We start from the raw sequence: 18,374 nt of genomic DNA, 5'->3' as shown, positions 1-18,374 counted from the left end.
TGGGGACTTGGTTTGATGGTAAGAATACGGCAGGAGTGACGTTGTGGCATTCAGAGCTTAGTTTGCCAAGGAGCCCTGCAGCTTCTACCTTTGTCCTCTTGGAACACTGCCCAGAGGCAGCCGTGTGAGGCCTCCTGAGTTAGCCCAGGTGACACTGAGTTAGCCCAGCAGAGGAACTTTGCTGCCAACCCACAGAATCATGAATAATAAATTTTTATGCCCCTACATTGGGGGATGTTTGTTACGCAGTGACAGGTCACTGAGACTTGCTGACATACAAGTGTAGCATGTGCGTGGTGTAACACCATTTCTTTAAGATGATCCTTATTAAGAACTTATGTTTCTATGCTTTTAAATATATAGAGAAGGAGCTAGAAAGATCCTGCTGACCCAGGATTGAAGATGGTGATGAAAGGGGGATATTAGCCTATCCTTAACATTTTAATATTTAATGAGGAGAAATTTAATATTTAATATTTTACAGAGTGTTATATTGAAATTTTAATATTTTACAAGGAGCCTGAGAAAGAGAAGGCCAGAGGCAGATAGGGAGACGCAGGGGAAAAGACTGAGGGAGACTAGGAAAGGCAGACACAGAAGCGGAGACTAGAGCAGGAAGAGGGAGAAATGAGCCGGTGACACTGACCCTGCCCCCTCCGCCCCCTGGCCCCCGTGTAAATCCCCGGCATCCCCGGCTGGCCAGCCCACCATGCCGTCCGGAGGCTCCCTGCTGACCCCTGCCCAGTTCCCACGCTTTCAGCTCCCTGCCCACGGTCAGCGCGGGCCTCGGAACACCGGGCGGGGGCTGCGGCCATCGGACGGGGGGCCGGTCCTGCTCCACGTGCCCACGGTCACCACAGCCCACAGCTTCCAGGTGCTGTCTGCCGAGGCCCCGCTCTGGGAGACGTCGCCAGAGGCCCCGGCGGGCCCCGCCTTGAGCCCAGACCAGCCGGAGAGCCCCAGGATCCCGCCCCACGGCAGATTCCAGAGTCTCCTGAAGGTGGACAGGATCTTGACATGGCTGACGGTCAGCTCTGCCCCTCCCCACAGCTTCCTTGTCCCCAGAACAGGTTTAGCAGCAGGCTGGGCTGACGTACACCTTCGGGTTCACTCAGCCCCCCACCCCAAACCCTTTCCTTATCCCCATTCACAGATGAGGAAGCTGAGGCCCAGAGAGGCTGAGCAACGTGTACTGGGTCACACAGCCGGGATCCTAACCCCGGGGGTGCGCTGCCCCCCACATCCCTCCTGTGCTCTGAAGGCTGTCTCGTGGGTGAGAGACTGAGACCCAAAGCCAGGTGGGTGGGAAGCACACAGGGGAAGGAACCACCTGCCCACCTGGCCCCAGGAGCTGGGAGGGAACAGCTTCCCCCGTTCTCACGACCAGGTCCGGTCCTGCCACCCACAGACCTGGGGAGCCCTCATCTCCACCCTGGAGCACCAGTGATGCCGCAGAGCCCCGCAGCCCCACATGGCTGGCCAGTGAGGCAGGAGAGGAATCCAGTTCCGTCTGGACTCAGACGCGGATGTGGATGTAAAAGGAAGAAGCTTTTGTTGACTTTGCAAATGGGGTGGGGGGAGGGGGAGGGGTCTTGGATCCCTGGGGCTGTTGGATTGCGACACCCCCGGGGGGTCTGGCCCTCCTGCTTCTCGCTTCCTCCCCAGCTCCAAGCCCGCCTGCAGCCCTCACTGTGCGCAGGAATAGTGCCTCCCACCCCCGCCCCACCCCGCCCCATCCACTCCATCAGACCGGGAGCTTCTTGGCTCTGATGCGCAATAAATGTCCTCTGCTGAAAAGCGCATGTCTCTTCATGCTCTCTGCCTGTGTTCAGGGCCCAGGTCAGCTCCTTGACCCACCCTGTCCCGTCCCCAAGCCATGCTGGCTGGAGCCTGCAGGGGTCAGGACTCACCCAGGCATGAAGAGCCCAGAGAGAAAACAACATTCCTGGCTGAGGGGGGCTGACCAGGAGCCTGGGATCCAGGCGGATATGCCTTTGGGCCCCACCCTGTCGCTAATTCCTGAGTTCCCTTTCCCCACCTCTGCGCCCCCCCCCACCCCGTCTCCCCCAAAGCACCAGATCCACACCCACTGTGTGTCTTAGAGGAACCCCAAATTAATGCGCCCCAAGCTGATGCTCCCCCTTCCGCCTGCCACCTCCCCAGCTTTCCTCATCCCAGGATCCATCCCCACAAGTCCCCCGCTTGCCCAGGCCCCAAACCTTGGGGTCACCCTTGACCCACCCCCACCACCCCATGCATCCCATCCGTCAGCAAGTACTGACAACTCTACTTCAGAACTTATCCCGAAGCTTTTAAGGGACAAATAACACCAATCCAACCTCGGACACCAGAGGAGGAAGGAATATTCCCCACCTGTTATATGAGGGCAGTGTAAGCAAAACCTGTCAAAAACATTGCAGAAAAAGAAAACCACAGACCAATATCCCTCACGAATACAGACGCAAGGACCCCTCACAAAACATCACCAGATTGGATCCAAAGGATTGCACATTGTGACCACCAAGTGGTCATGGCCAGGAATGCAAGGTTGGTTTAACACTGGAAAATCCACCTTTGTGATTCACCACATCGACAGAATAAAGGAGAAAAAAAACCATGACCATGTCATAGCTGCAGAAGAGGCATCTGACAAAATTCAACACCCATTCAGGTTAAAATCGTGGCAACTAGAAATAGAAGGGAATTTCCTCAACCTGATAAAGGCCATCTGTGAAAAAACTGACAGCTAAGATCACCGTGAATGGCGAAAAAACGAATGCTTTCCCCCTAAGACCAGGAGCAAGGCAAGGACACCCATGGTCACCTTGGACGTTGTACTTGAGAGCCTCAACAGTGAGATAGGACAGGAAAACAAAATCAATGGTAAGTGTTGGAAAGGAAGAACTAAGATGGGCCCTATTTGCAAAATCTGAAGCTGCTTGCTGCTGCAAGATTTACTTGCTGAATTACAATTACCTGCTGAAAATACTTGCTGTGATTCAGGCCCCAGCACCCCTCAGCTGGATCAAAATGGTACCTGCCCCAAGGGTGGAGCACTGTGGGGTCCCCGGGCTGAGGCCAGATTGGTCAATTTGTCAATTCAACCAAAAAAGAGGGGGGTTTTGGTAAGCTCCATGGGGTGCACGTAGGGAGGCCCTGAGGGTGCTGCTTCTCACAGTCGTACCAGGGACCTACACTTACTTGGGACCCTGGGAGTTGCCAACTAGGGCCTGCCTTGCACAAGAGGCTAGTGTCAGTTCGAGGCCCCCACTTGACCACACAGAATGGCTGCAGAGGCCCCAATGCCATGTCTGGGCAGCCCTGCGGGCTTTGCCCACACCGTGCCCTCTGCCGGCAGGCCTCTCCCACCCTCTGGGGCCCTCAGAGCTTGTCCTGTGATGTTTGCCTTGCAGTCTGGCCTTGGGCCCCTTTTTGTGGCAGGAGCCGCATTTGGGGACCCGCATCCCCATGCACAGCCCGGGAAAATGCTGACTCAGTAAATAACATCAGCTAACCAACCACTCAAGGCTGTTTACCGAGGATCGGGCAGACAGACTTGTGAATCGTACAGGCCTGTGTCATCCTCCCAACAACCTCGAGGGACTGGTTGCTATGATTCCCACATTACAGATGAGGTTCCTGGGGCTCAGAGAGGTTAGGTCATTAGTCAAGGTCACCCTGAGGGGACCCAGCACAGCCCCAGGGGCCTGGAGCCCAAGGCCTCAATCCCTCTGCTCTCTGGCCTGCCAGAACTCCAGGACTCTGCTCCCGTTGCAGAGGGAAAGCCACTTGTCCAAAGCCATACCTGAGGCTCCCAGGCCATGTGACCCCTCCCTCCCCTGGCCCCAACCGCCAGGCCTGCACATCTCGCCAGAGAACGAAGGAGAGAAGAGCTTTTAATTTTAGAAATAATTACTGCCACCTAAGGGTTCCTGCTGGCTTTCCCAGGCATGAGGACGCAGGATGGGGAGAGCCATGGCCCCGCGACACTCCCACCCAGAGGGACACACGGGGGCTAGGGAAGCCCCCTGGGCTGGCAGCCACCTCCAGGCCCCCTGCCCCTGCCATAGCTCCCCCATCTGGAGCCACCCTCTCCTCCCAGGGGGTCTGTCTCCACGGCAACATCCCCATCGCAGGTGGGATGCAAGGTTGGTTTAACACTGGAAAATCCATCTTTGTGATTCACCACATCGACAGAATAAAGGAGAAAAAAAAACCATGACCATGTCATAGCTGCAGAAGAGGCATCTGACAAAATTCAGGTCGTCGTAACCTTGGCGACCAGGTACTGCCGCCCCACCACCTGGGAGGCTGGAACCCCCGGCCGCATCCCCTTCCCATGCCCCCCCTCGGCCCCCACGGCAGCATCCCACTGGGGATGCTGGGCTGAGAGAGGCCACCCAGCCGCTGAGCCCACCTCCCTCCCCTTGCTAAATGCAACGGAACAGCAATGACGATGTGCACATTCTAGCCGGTTGCTGAGGACCTACTATGTGCTCCCAGGCTCCCTCTTGGCGCACAGAGTAGGTTGATGCTGACCATGGACAGAGAGAAGACAAGACAGTGGTTTCAGGCAGTGGTAGATGCTTCCCTACTCAGACCCCCAGAACCTCCACCTCCGGGGGCAAAACCTGCAGCCCTCAACGTCACTGAACTATTGGTTCATTCAGCCAGTACTTACTGGACGCCTACTCTGTGTCTGCTGGAGCTGCGGCCGAGAAGAAGGCAGGGCCCACGATAAACAGGATAAATCAGTAAATTACACGGTGTCTTAACTGGAGAGAGTGCCGAGGAGGCAGAGAGGGGACAGAAGGAGGCAAAAGGTGGAGCCATGAATCAGGAAGGGGTGAGCCGGGCTGATGGCTGGGGGAAGGCGCTGCAGGCAGACGGGACAGCTGTGCAAAGGTCCTGAGGCGGGCAGTGTCCGAGACCTCATCCTGCTCTTCAGCCAGGCTTCCTTCCGGAGCAATGAATGCAAGCTGGGCAGAGCCACTGAGCGCCCTGGTGTCCCCCTGTGGACACTGAGGACAATGATGTCCCCCTCCATCACTGAGTGGGGTCTCTGCAGCCCTAGAAGACGGGTACTGTTTGGGTCCCCATTTTACAGATGTGGAAACTGAGGCTGCAGGGGAGTCTCCCACAGTTCCACAGGCAGGAAGTAGGTTCGAACCCTGACCCCCGCATTGGTTACTCCCTTCTCCCTGCAGGACTCATCTCAAGCACCCCCTCCTTGGAAAAGCATCCCTGACCCCCAGCCTAGGCTGGGTACCGGGTATCATCTGCTGAGTTTTCCGCCACCCCCTTTTGTGATAATCTCACAAGTCTGCTCCCCCAGGCCCATGGCGAGCCCTCCCCCACTGCCACGTCTCCTCCCTCCGGCCCAGCGCTTGACCTGGTACACAGGCCTACTGGCACACAGTAGGAAAGTGCTTGCTTTCCTAGAGCCCTGGGTGGCAGGTATCAGAGCCTCATTTTACAGAGGGAGACAGAAGCTCAGAGCTGGGAAGCGACTACCCTGAGGTCACACAGCCTCTGCAGCAGTGACTCCTGTATGCGGGCGCTGGGCTGTCCGTGGGGGTGGGGAACCACGAGGGAGGGGAGCCCACGTCCTCCTCCTGGACCTCTGCTGGCCAGGAAAGGGATCTGCCCCCTTGTCCCATGGGGACCTGGCCTGCGGCCTCCTGGGATGCGGTTTCCAGGCCTCTGGCCAACACGACAGTCTGGGAACGGAGCCTGCTTGAATCACAGGTGGCTGAGCTGACGCCAGGCCACCATGGAAGCAGCTGGGAAGGCGCAGCGGGCAGGGAAGGCCGGTGGGGGTGGAATCATGCGAGGTTACACGCCTAGCCCCCTGGGCAGCCAGGCCCACCTTGAGCCCCTCGCTCGGGACAAATGGTATCTCTGAGCCTCGACTTGCTGATCTGTGAAATGGGAATAATAAGTGTCCACCTGTAACCATGACCCTGCAGCAAGCACAAGAGGGCCCGTGTTTAGAACGGAGCCCAGCATATAGTAAGTACTCAGTAATCTCGCTAATTAATCGTGTATTAGCATGATGGTGGTGGGGGGGAGGGTGCCGCCACACCATCCTCTGCCCCTGCGCCTCCCACACTGCAGTAATGTCCTGCCTCTCACACTGGACTCCACAGCGTGAGCTCCCTAAACAGGGCCGATGCTGGGCAGGCTCTGTCCTGGGGGATCAGGACACTCCACTCCTGATTCCATTTCTGCCCTGGCTTGCACAACATCCCAACCTGGGAGTCAGGGTAGGGACACTTCACCCCAACTTTTAGTGATTCTAGGACATCTGCTCCAACAAGACGCCTTTCATCAGATGAGGCAGACCTCCCTCCTAACTTGAGGTTCCCAAGCTTGGGGGTGCCCACGGCTCCCCAAACCACCACAGTAAAAGTAAAAGGGTCATTCTTTCCACAAACATCCATTGAGCACAGCATTGAGCTGCAGCATAAATAAGCGATTACAAACTGGCCAACAAAGGATTCAGGGAAAGGCATTCCAGGCAGAGGGAACAGCTAAGGCCAAGGCCCTGAGACCGGCAGGAGCCTGGCATGTTTGAAAAGGGGCAAGGGGGCCTCACTGGGAAGGAGTGAGGCGGCCGGCGGGAGGAAGGCATGGGTAGGGAAGATCCAGAAACATACACCGAGTTTAGACATGAATCTGAGGGCAACAGGGAGCCGTAGCTGGTCCTAGAGGCCAGTGGTTAAGCATCCTCTGGGGCCCAAGTGAGGAATGGGCCTGGAGCGCTGGCTGGATCGGAAGAGGCTGGGGCAGGTATCCAGGTGCCAGGTGGCGGAGGCCTGGAGTGGGGTCAGCGAGGAGGGGCCAGATCCCAGAGGGTCACAGATGGGGAGCCCTGCGTTTCCTGCACCTCAGCCTCTGCAGACCCACCAAAGCCATGGCCACAGGGGTGGCCCTCACTCGCGCCACCGCGTCGGGTGCGCACCGAGCGGCAGGCGCTCCCGGGTCCTGGACGCCCTGCCCTTCCCCCGCCCGCCGCCCTGGCGCAAGTCCCGGCACCTGCGCGCACGTGTCCTCGCGCCCCGCAGCCCCGCACAACTGCCTGCGGTCGGGTCACCGCGCAGCCCAGCCGGCGGGCCGCGCGCACGGCCGAGCGCAGCCCCACGCGCCCCCGCTCCGCGCGCCGTGGAGGGCGGCGGCGGGCACGCGCCGGCGGCGGCGCGCACGGTGGACCCGGGAGGTGGCGGCTGCTCTTGTCGGCTCCGGACGGCCTCCGCGCCGCAGCCCGCGCCCTGTCCGCGCCGGAGCCGCCCAGGTGAGTGGCCGCGCCGGACCCCGAGACCCCGCTGCGCCTGCGCTCCGCAGCGCCCCCCCCCCCGCAAGCCCCCACCCTCGCCCGGGGACCACTCTCACTGAGCGCCCCTCCCGGGCTCATTGCTCCTCGCCAGGCCCCCAGCGCTCCCCCTGGAAACTTTGGGGGGCCACTCCCCATGCTGGGGTCCCCCGTTCCTCCCCTGGGGCGCCGAGGAGCAGGGAGGCAGGTGGGCTTCTCTCTGGGGCAGTGGGTACGCCTGGGGGGATGCGCCCCCTTCCATGAGGGGAAGGAAGGGGGACTGGCTGGGTCTGGGGGTGGACGACGGTCGGGATGGTAGCGTCAGCCCCAAGCCTTCCTGCCCTCCCCTCCAGCGGGGTCTGGTCCAGCCTAGGGGGTGCCGAGCTGCCAGGAAGGAGAAGGAAGCGTTTGGGGTCCACACCAGGACCTGCTGCATCCCTGGGGCTGGGGACAGCTCAGCCGGGTGGGAGGGATTTGGGAGCACAGGGCCAAGCCCCCTGCACTGAGGGCCTGTGTCCAAGCAGCAGCAAGGATGGGGTCGGGGGAGCTTCTCTCCATCCCGTGAGGTTGGGCATGGGTGCCCCCCAGGGCCTCTGGGGCCAGGCCTGGGAGGCCACTGAGCCCCATTCAACAAGTTGTGAGGGTGGGGGACAGCACCTTGTGCCTTGCTTGATCTGGGTGCAGGTGCAGGAAAGGACCCGGTCCTTATTTTTGAGACCGCCTTGTGACTGGTTTTTTCAACATGTGCCCCAGGCACTGACAACACAGGCACCCCGGCCCCCCAGTTCTGAGGAGTCAGAACTTCTGGGGTTTGTGCCCCAGAACCTGCATTTTTAACAAGCAGTGCCATGTTTGTACAGAGATGGTTGCTGGTGGGGGCATGGGGAGGGGGTGTCTGCTGCAGTATGGTAGCAGCAGAGGGACCATCTGGGGCTTGATGGGGGAACTTTCAGGGATAGCAGGGCTCTGAAACCTGGAGCAAACCAGGAGGGATCCCTGGAGGAGGTGTGGAGGCTGGGAAGGCTATGGCGTGTGAGTGCCCAGAGGTGGAGGACACAGGGTCTCTGTGGATGAGACTGGTGGAAACCAGGTGCAGGCAAGCGGGGAGAGGTCTGGGGCCGTTGGGCTGCGGGCATACTGCCTTGCTCCATTCCCCACTGAGCTGGAGTGGCAGCCATCTGAGACAGGATCTGAGCTGGAAGACCCCGTGGGCCCACCCCATAGGCTTCCCCCGCAGATGCAGCTCCTCCGCTCTACCTGGATAGCGTGGGGAGATGGGAAGGGGCCGCCCAACCTTGGGACAAGGGCTCAGTAGGGCTAAAGCCAGCTGTCCTCGGCCTGCTTCTCTGTTCCCCGTCCCAGCTGGTGACTTCCGGCAAAGGACAGCCCCTCTCTGAGCTCCAGTTTTGAGATGGACATCAACACGGGATGTAATAAATGGAGGTGCATTGGACCCCCGGCATGGGGCTGCCATGAGATAGATGCTCTGTGACTGTGGGGCAGCCATGATCATCCTCTCTGGTACCCCAGCAGCTCTGCCTTGCACCTGCTCGGCCTCAGTGTGCTCATCTGTAGAATGGAGGGGGCTGCTCCTAGCCACCCCCGCATGATGCCTGGGATCCGAAGGTGCCTTGCTGAGTGGGAATTACAAAGCAGATCTTAGGCATCAACTTGATCTCTCTTCCCACAATGCTGTCATTCTTGGGCTCCCCTGAGTCACCACCTAGTCACCAGGTAGAGAGCCCCTTGGAGAACTCTCCAAGCAAAGCTTGTCCTGGGTGGGCCCGGGCGAGCCGCACACCACCCCATGTCAATCCTGGGCCTCTTAAGAGGGCCGTCCATCCACGCTCCAGTAGGGCTCTGGGATTCAGTGAAAGGGAGCTGGCATCAGACCCGGGTTCAAATGTTGACTCTCAAGCTGAGTGCTGCCAGGCGAGCTGGGGACCACTCTGACCCTCAGTCTCCTTTTCTTCAAGTGGGTTTCGTTATTCCCCCACCTCGGGGCTCGGCTGGGCTAGTGGCTGAGCGGCTGTGCTATACAGTGGGCATTCAAAACGTGGTTCCAGATCTAGAGGCCTCACCTGCAGAGGGCGGTCCACAGCCCCCCTGCACAGGCTGGCAAGGAAAGTGGGTCAGGAGGCCCCCAGCCCCCCCGAAGGGTTAACAGGGACTAATGGCAGCTGGAGGCTAATTAGGGCTTAATGAATTGTCATGGATCAAAGTCCCGGGAGGGCCCGGATCTAGGACGAAGGATGCACCAATCCTGAGGGGTCGGCAGTGCGTCCCCAGAAGCAGGCCTCAGAGGGCCGGGCGCTGCTTGTGGCTGGGCCCCACCTCCCAAGTCGGTCTAGCCGCTTGAATAGGGAACGCTTCGAGGACCTGCCAGCCGCACTGCCCTTGCTCCCTCTGGCCCCAGTTGTGGCCCCGGGGACAGAGGGGCTGGCTGCAACCACATATTCCCCCCGCCCCCGCCCTCCTGGTGGGTTCAGCTGCTGCCTGCAGGCGGGGGCCTGGCTCAGCCTTGCTCAAGGGAGTGTTCAGCATACCCCAGCCTGAGAGGGGTCCGGAGGATGAGTCCCATGTGGCCAGTCGGGGGCAAAAGCTGGCTCAAGATAGAAGGGATGGGAGGGGGAGGGGCCCTGGCCAGGAGGGAAGGAGGGAGCTAGCTACCTGGCCAGGACCCCTGGGGCTGGGCTGCCTCTGCTCCAGGGGAGGGGCCCCGGCAACCCCAGCCCCCTCGGCTTAAGAACTTCCTGGTAAATTTGGGTAAAGGACAGCTTGGGGCGAAGGGGAGGAGGGGGTCTCCATTTCCCAGGTCCTGCCTGGACGGACAGATTTCGGGCTCCTCCCCCGGGGTAGGTCCCTGCCCTGCAGCTGAGGCTGATGGCAGACCCTGCGGGGAGCTCGGCCCCCTCCACCTTCCACCCGGAAGAGCAGGCGCACAGCTCTGGGGAGGCCTCCACCCACCTCCTCTTCAAATCTGCAAAGACCCTGCGTGAGTCTCCTGAGGTTGCTGCCGCAAATCACCACAAACCTAGTGCTGAAACCACACACATTGATTCTCTGACAGTCCTGGGGGTCAGGAGTCCGACTGGGGTCTCACGGGGCTAAGTGCAGGCGTGGGCAGGGCTGGTCCTTCCGGAGGCTCCAGGGGAGCAGCGGTTCCCGCCTTTTCCAGCTTCTAGAGGCGCCGCATCCCTGGCTCGCGGCCCCTCCTGCATCCTCACAGCCAGCAGCGCAGCATCTCCCGTCTCGCTCTGCCTCTGACCCTCCCGCCTCCCTCTTATAAGGACCCTAGGATGACAGTGGGCTCCCCGGGGAATCCAGGGTCATCCCTGTCTCAGGGTGAACTGTTCAGCATCCTTAATTTCATCACCCTTAGCCACATAAAGTAACACTGGCAGGTTCCAGGGATCAGGTCGTGCGCGGGCATGTTTGGATGGGGGCGTTGTTCTGCCGACCACAGACCCCCACCTCCCCCGTTCTTCTTCTCCGTAGCCCTGTCCACACGTGGCCTCTGTTTTACTCCTTCTGTTTATCACCCGTGGATGAGTGGCAGGGATTCCGTCCATATTGCTCAAAGCTGTTTCCCTCAAAGAGCAGCGCCTGGCACACAGAAGGTGCCCAGTCAGTGCTTGTTGAATGAATGAATAAATGAATGAACGGATGAGGTGAGGACTTGGCCGAGGGCAGAACAAGGCCTAGGGGCGCCCGACCCCAGCCGGCACCCAGTGGAGACTTTTCTGAAGGCGCCCAGGTTATGAAGTATCTTCTCTCCGACTTCTCACCTGCCACTCCGTCAGCCCTGGGAGGCGGCTGTCAGTCACATGAGTCCCTTTTGCAGAAGAGGAAGCTGAGGCTCAGGCCCTTAAAAGTCTCTTCCAAGGCGGTCGGGGGCGGGCTCTGATGGAGACCCGGAAGAGCTCGTCCTGGCGTGGGATTTCGCTGATTCTCTGCTTCATTGGTTGGATATTCTTGGGCCCTCGGAGCACCCAGCTCCGTGCATGTTGGTGGTGGGGGGTAGAAAGAGGACTAACGTGGTCCCCGCCCTTGGGACAGTGCTATCCAGGCAGCAGACACAAGTTTCCAGCCTCAGATGATGTGGGGTGACAGGGCCAGAACACACACAGCCAGACGCATCTTCAGACTCCAGCTCAGATACGTCCTGCTCCTGCCCAAAATCCCCCCATGACTCCCCCGCACTCTCAGAATCAAGTCCCAACACCCCACTGTGGGTTCAGAGCCCTGCGTGGTTCCACCCTTGCCAACCCCGACCCCCCAGACCCAAACTCAGACGCACCCTGAGCCTCCAGCCTCAACCCCCCTTTCTGTCCTCCGAGCACCAGCCTATTCCCACCCCAGGGCCTTTGCCCCGGCGGATCCCTCCACCCGGAACACCATTTCCCGGCCTTTTGCCTGCTCACTCCTGCCCGCCGCTCAGGACTCAGCTCAGACAGGCCCTCCCGGCCATGCTGGACAAAGCATCAGACCAGATAACAGACCCCCACTTTTCCCAAACGGTCTACTTCATGGATGTGTTTGCATGTCTTGCCTGTTTGCTCACCCGACATGATGCTCAGTGAGAGAAGCTAGATGCAGAAGGCCACACAGTGTGTGATTCCATGGATGGGAAACGTCCAGAACAGGCAGATCCACAGACACAGAGAGTAGGTTGTCAGGGGCTGGGGCAGGGGGTAGGGGGTGAGTGCTCATGGGGACACGGCTTCTTCTGCGGGTGATGGAATGTTCTGGAATTAGAGGTGATGGCTGCACATATATGTGAAAGTACTAAAAAAAACACTGGACACTTGAAATGGGACAAAAACGCCCCGAGGAAGGCCCCGGTGCTGCTGAGCCCCCAGCACCCACGCTTGGCCCACTGGGGTTCAGAGGGAGAGAGGGAGTCCTGGAGTGTGGCCAGGGCAGCCCTGCCACAGTGGGATTTGCCCCTCGCTGGGGAGAAGAGATGGGAAGGTTCTCGGCCACCAGCCCCGAGGCTCTGGCTCCCCGGTGTGGAAAATGACGGGGGGTGGCCCTGGGTATTCAGGGGGTCTGGTCTGCACCACGCTCAGCGTGAGCGGCGCTCAATCCACGTGGCGAGGAGTTTTTCCCACACCAACAGTCACATGGGGACTCAGGCCTAACACGGCTGCCCCCGCAGCCCAGGAAGGGCCAGGCTGGCCCCCAGGGCCTCCTCCACCCTTGGCCACGAGCCGCGTGCTCGCTGACCATGGCGTGGGGGGAGGAAGCCTCGCTCTGCCAAGGGCAGCCCCGGGGCCTCACAGTTCTGCCCGGCTGGCACAGGGCAGGCTCCTGGGTCTGCAGAGCTGAAGGAAGTCAGGGTCCCACGAGGATGGGCTCCCACCGCCCCGACCCTGGAAGAACCGTGGGAGGACAGGGTGTGGAGTCCTGGATTCAAGTCTTACATCTGCTTCTCACCTGCTGTGTGGCCCTGGGCAAGTCACTTCCCCTCTCTGGGCCTCTGCTTCCCCATCTATAACACAGGCTGATAATCAGCCTGTCTCCTCCTGGGGCAGCCACTGGATGCCTGCTCTGTGCCCAGCATCCTCTATGACAGCGGGTCTCACCCGGGCGATCCCGCCCCCCAGGGAACGTGGGCGATGTCTGGGAACGTCTGTGGTGGTCACGACTGGGGGGCTCCTGGCGTCGATGGGGTGGGGGTCAGGGGTGCTGCTACACACCCCACAGCGCCCAGGACGGCCTCCCACAGAGACTGATCCAGCCCCGGAAGTCAGCGATGCTGAGGGACCTCACACAACCCCAGTGCATTCTGAAGGTGGGGACACTGAGTCCTGAAGAAGGCAGGGTGTCTGTTGAACGGCGGTGGGTGAGCTGGAGCCCATGCTGAAAGGAGGGGGGTTTGGAGTGGGTTGGTGGTGGCCTGGCGGTGGCAGAGATGCAGAGCAAGGTGGATCTGGGATATATTTGGAGGTGGAGCTGACAGCACCTGGTGATGGATTGGCCGGGGGTGTGAATGAGGAGCTGCCAGGGGACGGGTGACGTCGGGACACTGTGGGGCCTCCGGGCGATGTCAGGGATGTGGCTGGTCCCCAGGGCTGGAGCTCAGGAGAGACACAGGGTCAGGAGTCATCAGTGAACAGATGGTATTTAGTCCTGGGTGGATAGGGTGGCAGGTCCCTGGGGGGAAAAGGAGTGTCTGGAGGGCAGGTGGTGACCTTGACCGCCCTGTGGGTGTCACCTCCCCCAAGGCCCCTGCCTCAAGGAGGAGGGAAGGGGCAGAGAAGGTGTCGAATCAACATGGACCTGTCCACACGGCCTCATTTTGCCATCCAGCACGGCCCCACTGAGTGGCCTTTGCCAGCCCTGTCCCTCCCAGCCCCCGCCTGCCCTTCCCACCACCATTCACAGCTGGCTGGCCTTCTCACCACCTTTCAGGAAATGGACCCGATGCCCTAAAAACTTAGCAGCAAAAGCAGGACTGGAATCCAGACCCCCACCCTAATCGGGACCTGGGATCCTGGCCTTCTATCCCCACCTCAAGGCCCAGGCCTCCAGGTGAGGAAACAGGCCCAGAGAGGGTGACTCACTTGCTCAGGGCGCCCAGCCCTCCACCGAGACCACCCTCCCGCGAGCTCTCCTGCTTCCCAGCCCAGCCAACGTCGGGGTAAGTGAATGAACAGGGTTGCTAGAGACAGAGTCAAGTCCCCGCTGCTCCCTCGCCCAGACCAGACCTTCCCACAGTGGAGGGGCCAGAACCCTGGGGTGGAGGGGGAGGCATCACAAGCTCCAGCCTAGTTGCGAGTCCACCCACCCCGCACAGAGATGACAGGCCCATGCTGGGGGGAGAGGTTATAGCTCACAAACTGGGTCACAGCTGGAGCAGGCCCCGCTGGGCGCCAAGGACCAGCTATCCTCTCATCCCGGGAGCAGTTACAGCGCGAGTGCTCCGAGGGCGCCCCGGGACTTGCCCCCTTTGACAGGCGAGGTTCAGAGAGGGTGCATTTTTCATTGGAGGTTACACAGCACGTCAGAACCGAGGTCTCTGCCGGCCTTTCTGCTACTGTATCACAGTGGCTGTGCCCTGGCCGTGCTGACCTCTCGTCACTTAAGTACTTCCTTCCTGATACTGTTCTGCGACAACTATTTTTTTAAAAATTCTTTCCAACTTAAAAAAAAAATTTTAAGTTTGTAAAAAGTCCACCTTCCTCTCTCTGCAGCGCCCGTCCCCGGCCTCCTTGGCTGAACGGCCCAGTCCTGCTGCCCCCCCCCCACCCCCCTGCTAGGCTCCCTTTCTCCCTCCCTAAGTCTTTGTATGAATGTCCCTTTCTTAGCAAATTAGATCACTGCAATCCCCTCAACACCCCCTTCGCCCTTTTCCTGGATTTATTTCTCTCCACTTATGGCCACCTAAGGCGGGAGAGAGTGTATTTACTTACCTCTTTTATTATCCGTGGGCTCCAAGAAAGCTGACCCCTTTGTCTCACGCACTGTGTGTCCTCAGCACGTGGAAAATGCCTGGCACAGTAGATGTTTGTTGACTGACTGATGGACGGAATCAACGAATGAGAGGAGACCAGTGTTACAGGATCTCCGCAGGTGATGATGAAAACAGGTCCAGCAAAAACAGAGCAGTAGTTTGAATTCTAGCTGGATGAACTGCCAGGACCCTCTCCTGCCTCTGTTAAAAAAAAAAAAAAAAAAAAAAAGATTAGCGAGTGTTACAGGGTGTAGCACCACCCCACCTCACTCTGAGACTGTCCCCTGCCACCTCTGACGTGCGGTGTGAACCTGAGAGGGTGACTTATGTTGCTTTGAGCCTCAGTGTTCCCATCTGTAAAGTGGGCGTGACAGTGGGGACCCACCCCTGTGAGGTTGTTGTGGGAATTAAATGGGCCGATCCAGGTGGAGCCTTAGCCCAGGGCTGGCCCAGAGCAGGGGCTATAGCAGAGTTTGCCATTTTGATGAAGATGATGATAATGATGAAGATGATGTTTCCAGTCCAGGAAGAGAGACCAGCTTTGAACAGGGGTTTAAGGTGCATTTCAGAGAGCCTGGGGGGAGGGGAGGGGTAGTTTAGTGCAGAGAGTCACCAGGGAAGTGACACTGGGGGCGAGACCCAAATAAAGTCAGGGAGAGAGCCATGAAGGGACAGTGGTCTGGGTCTTGCACAGCCCGTGCAAAGGCCCTGGGGCAGGACCATAGCGGGCATGTTGGAGAAACAGCGAGGAGGCCTGTGGGGCTGGAGCAGAGAGCGAGGGGGAGAGAGGGAGGAGGGGAAGGCAAGGAGGGGCCAGGTGCATGAAATTCTCTCCTGCAGAAGGAACAACGCAGGCAGCTCTGCCCCCACAAGGAGTCTGTTTGGGGGGCTGAACAATACTAGCCATTTCCTTCTTGGGGCAGAGCCAGGGAGGGCCTTGCTCCTCCAAAGCAGACTGCTGAGGAGCTGTGCCCCATCCCCGGCTGGGGGACAGTTATCCCTTGACCACAGGGAGCGGCCTGAGCTGGGATGGCGACCTGGGAGTGACCTCAGAGCCCCTTTAACGTAGAAAGAGATGGCTGAACAGGGGACCATCAGTTCTGTCATGTCCCCTCCTGGGACACGGCCTCTCCACATGCTGTCCAGGGCAACGACACGGGAGAGAATGACCTAGAAAAAGAGCCTGGGAAAGGAGTTTGCCTCGGGGAAGGATTATGTTCCCTGCAATGCCCGGGTCGGGATTCAGGACAGTTGCAGTGGGAAGGCACAACCAGATGCCTCTCGCTCCCTCCCTCTGCCCCCCTGCTAGGTTCCCCAGCCGGGGACAGGGAGCTAAGACCTGTGACCTCCTGTGACCTCCAGGGGCGCCTCGGTTTCCTCATGATATGACCACACTCTCCACTACGGCAACTCCCTTCCCGCCTCTCACAGTGCTGTCCCGAACGGTGTGTGAATTCCCAGGCGTTTCAGGGGCACCTGCGCTTGTGTTTATGTGCCCACCCAAATCAAGAACTGAGTTTGGTATTTGATTTTATTTTGCCATGAATAGGATTGTGCCGTCTGTGATTGTTTGGCAACCTTGATTCCCCCTGGCCTCCTGTGGAACTACACCTCAGCCAGCTTTCCTTGTGGGTACATTTGAATCTCCCAGCATTCCACAATAACCATAGATTATGGCTTATTTGATCCCCTATTGATGGGTGCTTAGGTTAGTTCCATTTTTCCTCCATATAACTAGATCTCAGCTCTCTTTTTCTACTGTGTACATACAGATCTCCTTGATTCCACAGCAGGCACAGACCACAGTTTATTTAACTAATTCCCTATTGATGGACACTTAGGTTAGTTTTGGGATTTTTATTCGCCCCCCCCCCATATAACTACATCTCCACTGTCTTTCTTCATTGGTACATACAAGTCTCCCTGTGTTCCACAGCAGGCACAGACCACAATTTATTTACCTGATCCCCTATTGATGGATTCTAGGTTAGTTCCAGTTTTTGCTGTTCCAAACGACTCTGCAGCAAACCTCCTTGTTCACTCTGCTCCCATGTGTGAGTTTTTCTTACGGATCCATGGATATTCCTTTAGGTCTTGTAGCTGCCATAATGAAATACCACAAACATGGTGGCTTAAAACAACAGAAAGTTATTCCCTCTGTTCTGGAGGCCAGACATTCAAACTCAAGGTGTCAGCAGGGCTGTGCTTCCTCCAGAGATTCTAGGCGTGGATCCTTCCCTGCTTTTTCCAGCTTCTGGTGGTTATTGGCAATCTTTGGTGTCCCTTGGCTTATAGATGCATCACTCCAGTCTCTGCCTTTGTTGTCACGTGGCCATCTTCCCTGAGTGTCTGCATCCAAATTTCCCTTTTCATAAGGACACCAGTCATTGGATCAGGGCCCACCCTGCTCCAGTGTGACCTCATCTTAAATTGATGACACCTGCAAAATACAAACTCTGCCCCCCAGTGCCGTATGGTTCACCTCTGGCATTAAGCTACTCGGGGCTCTGTGTGTGTTAATGCTCACCTAAAATTCCCAAAAGGGCCCAGGCAGGCCGGAGCTGGCCTCACCGCTGTTTAGCAGATGAGAATCTACAGCCTGGGTCCTTGCTGAGCTGGGCCTGTGGGAATAGTGGGGAAACAGGCAGCAAGGATGTGTCAGGGGGAGTCAGGGGATGCCTGGGGGCTTCAGCTGCTAAGATGCTGAAAAGAGCTGCCTGGCCAACGGAGCAGAACCCTCAGGCTGCCATCTGCCTATGCCCTCCCCACCCCCACCCACCTTGGCCCCAGGATCTGGGCTGCAGCCCAGCAGAGTGTGGGGACAGGGGATGGAGGGCCAGCTGGCTGTCAGGAGAGACGGAGCAACTCGGAAGGCGCAGGTGCAAAGGCCCAGGCGTGTTGGCATCTGTCCCTCCGGGCCTCCCCAGCCACATCATGCAGCCTCCGTGACCCCTCCGGTGCATCTCCCACTCCCCACCCCCACTCACTGTACTCCTAGCCTCGCCAGCCACTCCTTCTGCCTCAGGGCCTTTGCACTGGCTCTTCCCCCAGCCTGGAACCCTCTTTCTGCAACACCCATGGGCCCTTTCCTGGTCATTCTTTGGGTCCGTATTAGCTTCCTGTTGCCAAAAACAAAGGTACCACAGACTGAGTGGCTGAAAACAACAGAAATCTATGCTCTCCCAGTTCTGGAGGCCAGAAGTCTGAAATCCAGGGGTCTCAGGCCATGCTCCCTCTGAAGTCTCCAAGGGAGGGTCCTTCCTGCCTCTCCCAACTTCTGGGGGCCCCCGCCATCCTTGGCTTGCAGACGCATCCCTCCAACCTCTGCCTCTATCTTCACGCGGCCTTTCCCCCTCTCTGTGCATCTATGTGTGAGTCCAAACTTCCCTCTTATTATAAGGACATCAGTCATTGGATTCAGGGCCACCCTAATCCAATATAACCTCGTCTCAACTCAGCACATCTGCAAAGACCCTATTTCCAAACGAGGCCCCCTTCCCACGTACCAGGGTCAGGACTTGAACGTTTCTTTCGGGGGAACACAGTTCAACCCAGCACAGGGTCTCAGCTCAAATGTCACCTGTCCTGGTCTGAAGTCACCCC

General features: G+C 58.6%; 1 protein-coding gene and 1 long non-coding RNA gene across 3 annotated transcripts in view; both read right to left on the bottom strand.

The window, feature by feature from the left end:
- Positions 1-18,374, bottom strand: part of SPPL2B (signal peptide peptidase like 2B) — a 231,734-nt gene that overhangs the window by 22,032 nt on the left and 191,328 nt on the right. The window lies entirely within an intron of this gene.
- LOC137759133 (uncharacterized) lies at positions 12,946-17,700 on the bottom strand. The gene is made up of 3 exons (XR_011073039.1): positions 16,733-17,700; positions 14,731-14,972; positions 12,946-13,471 (listed from the first exon to the last, which is right to left on the bottom strand). It is a non-coding gene; the product is annotated as an uncharacterized lncRNA (long non-coding RNA).

This window comes from Eschrichtius robustus, chromosome 2 (genome assembly GCF_028021215.1).
Source record: "Eschrichtius robustus isolate mEscRob2 chromosome 2, mEscRob2.pri, whole genome shotgun sequence".
Taxonomy (NCBI): domain Eukaryota; kingdom Metazoa; phylum Chordata; class Mammalia; order Artiodactyla; family Eschrichtiidae; genus Eschrichtius; species Eschrichtius robustus.
The sequence above is the reverse complement of the archived record's forward strand: the minus strand, read 5'-3'. Positions and strand labels throughout refer to the sequence as shown.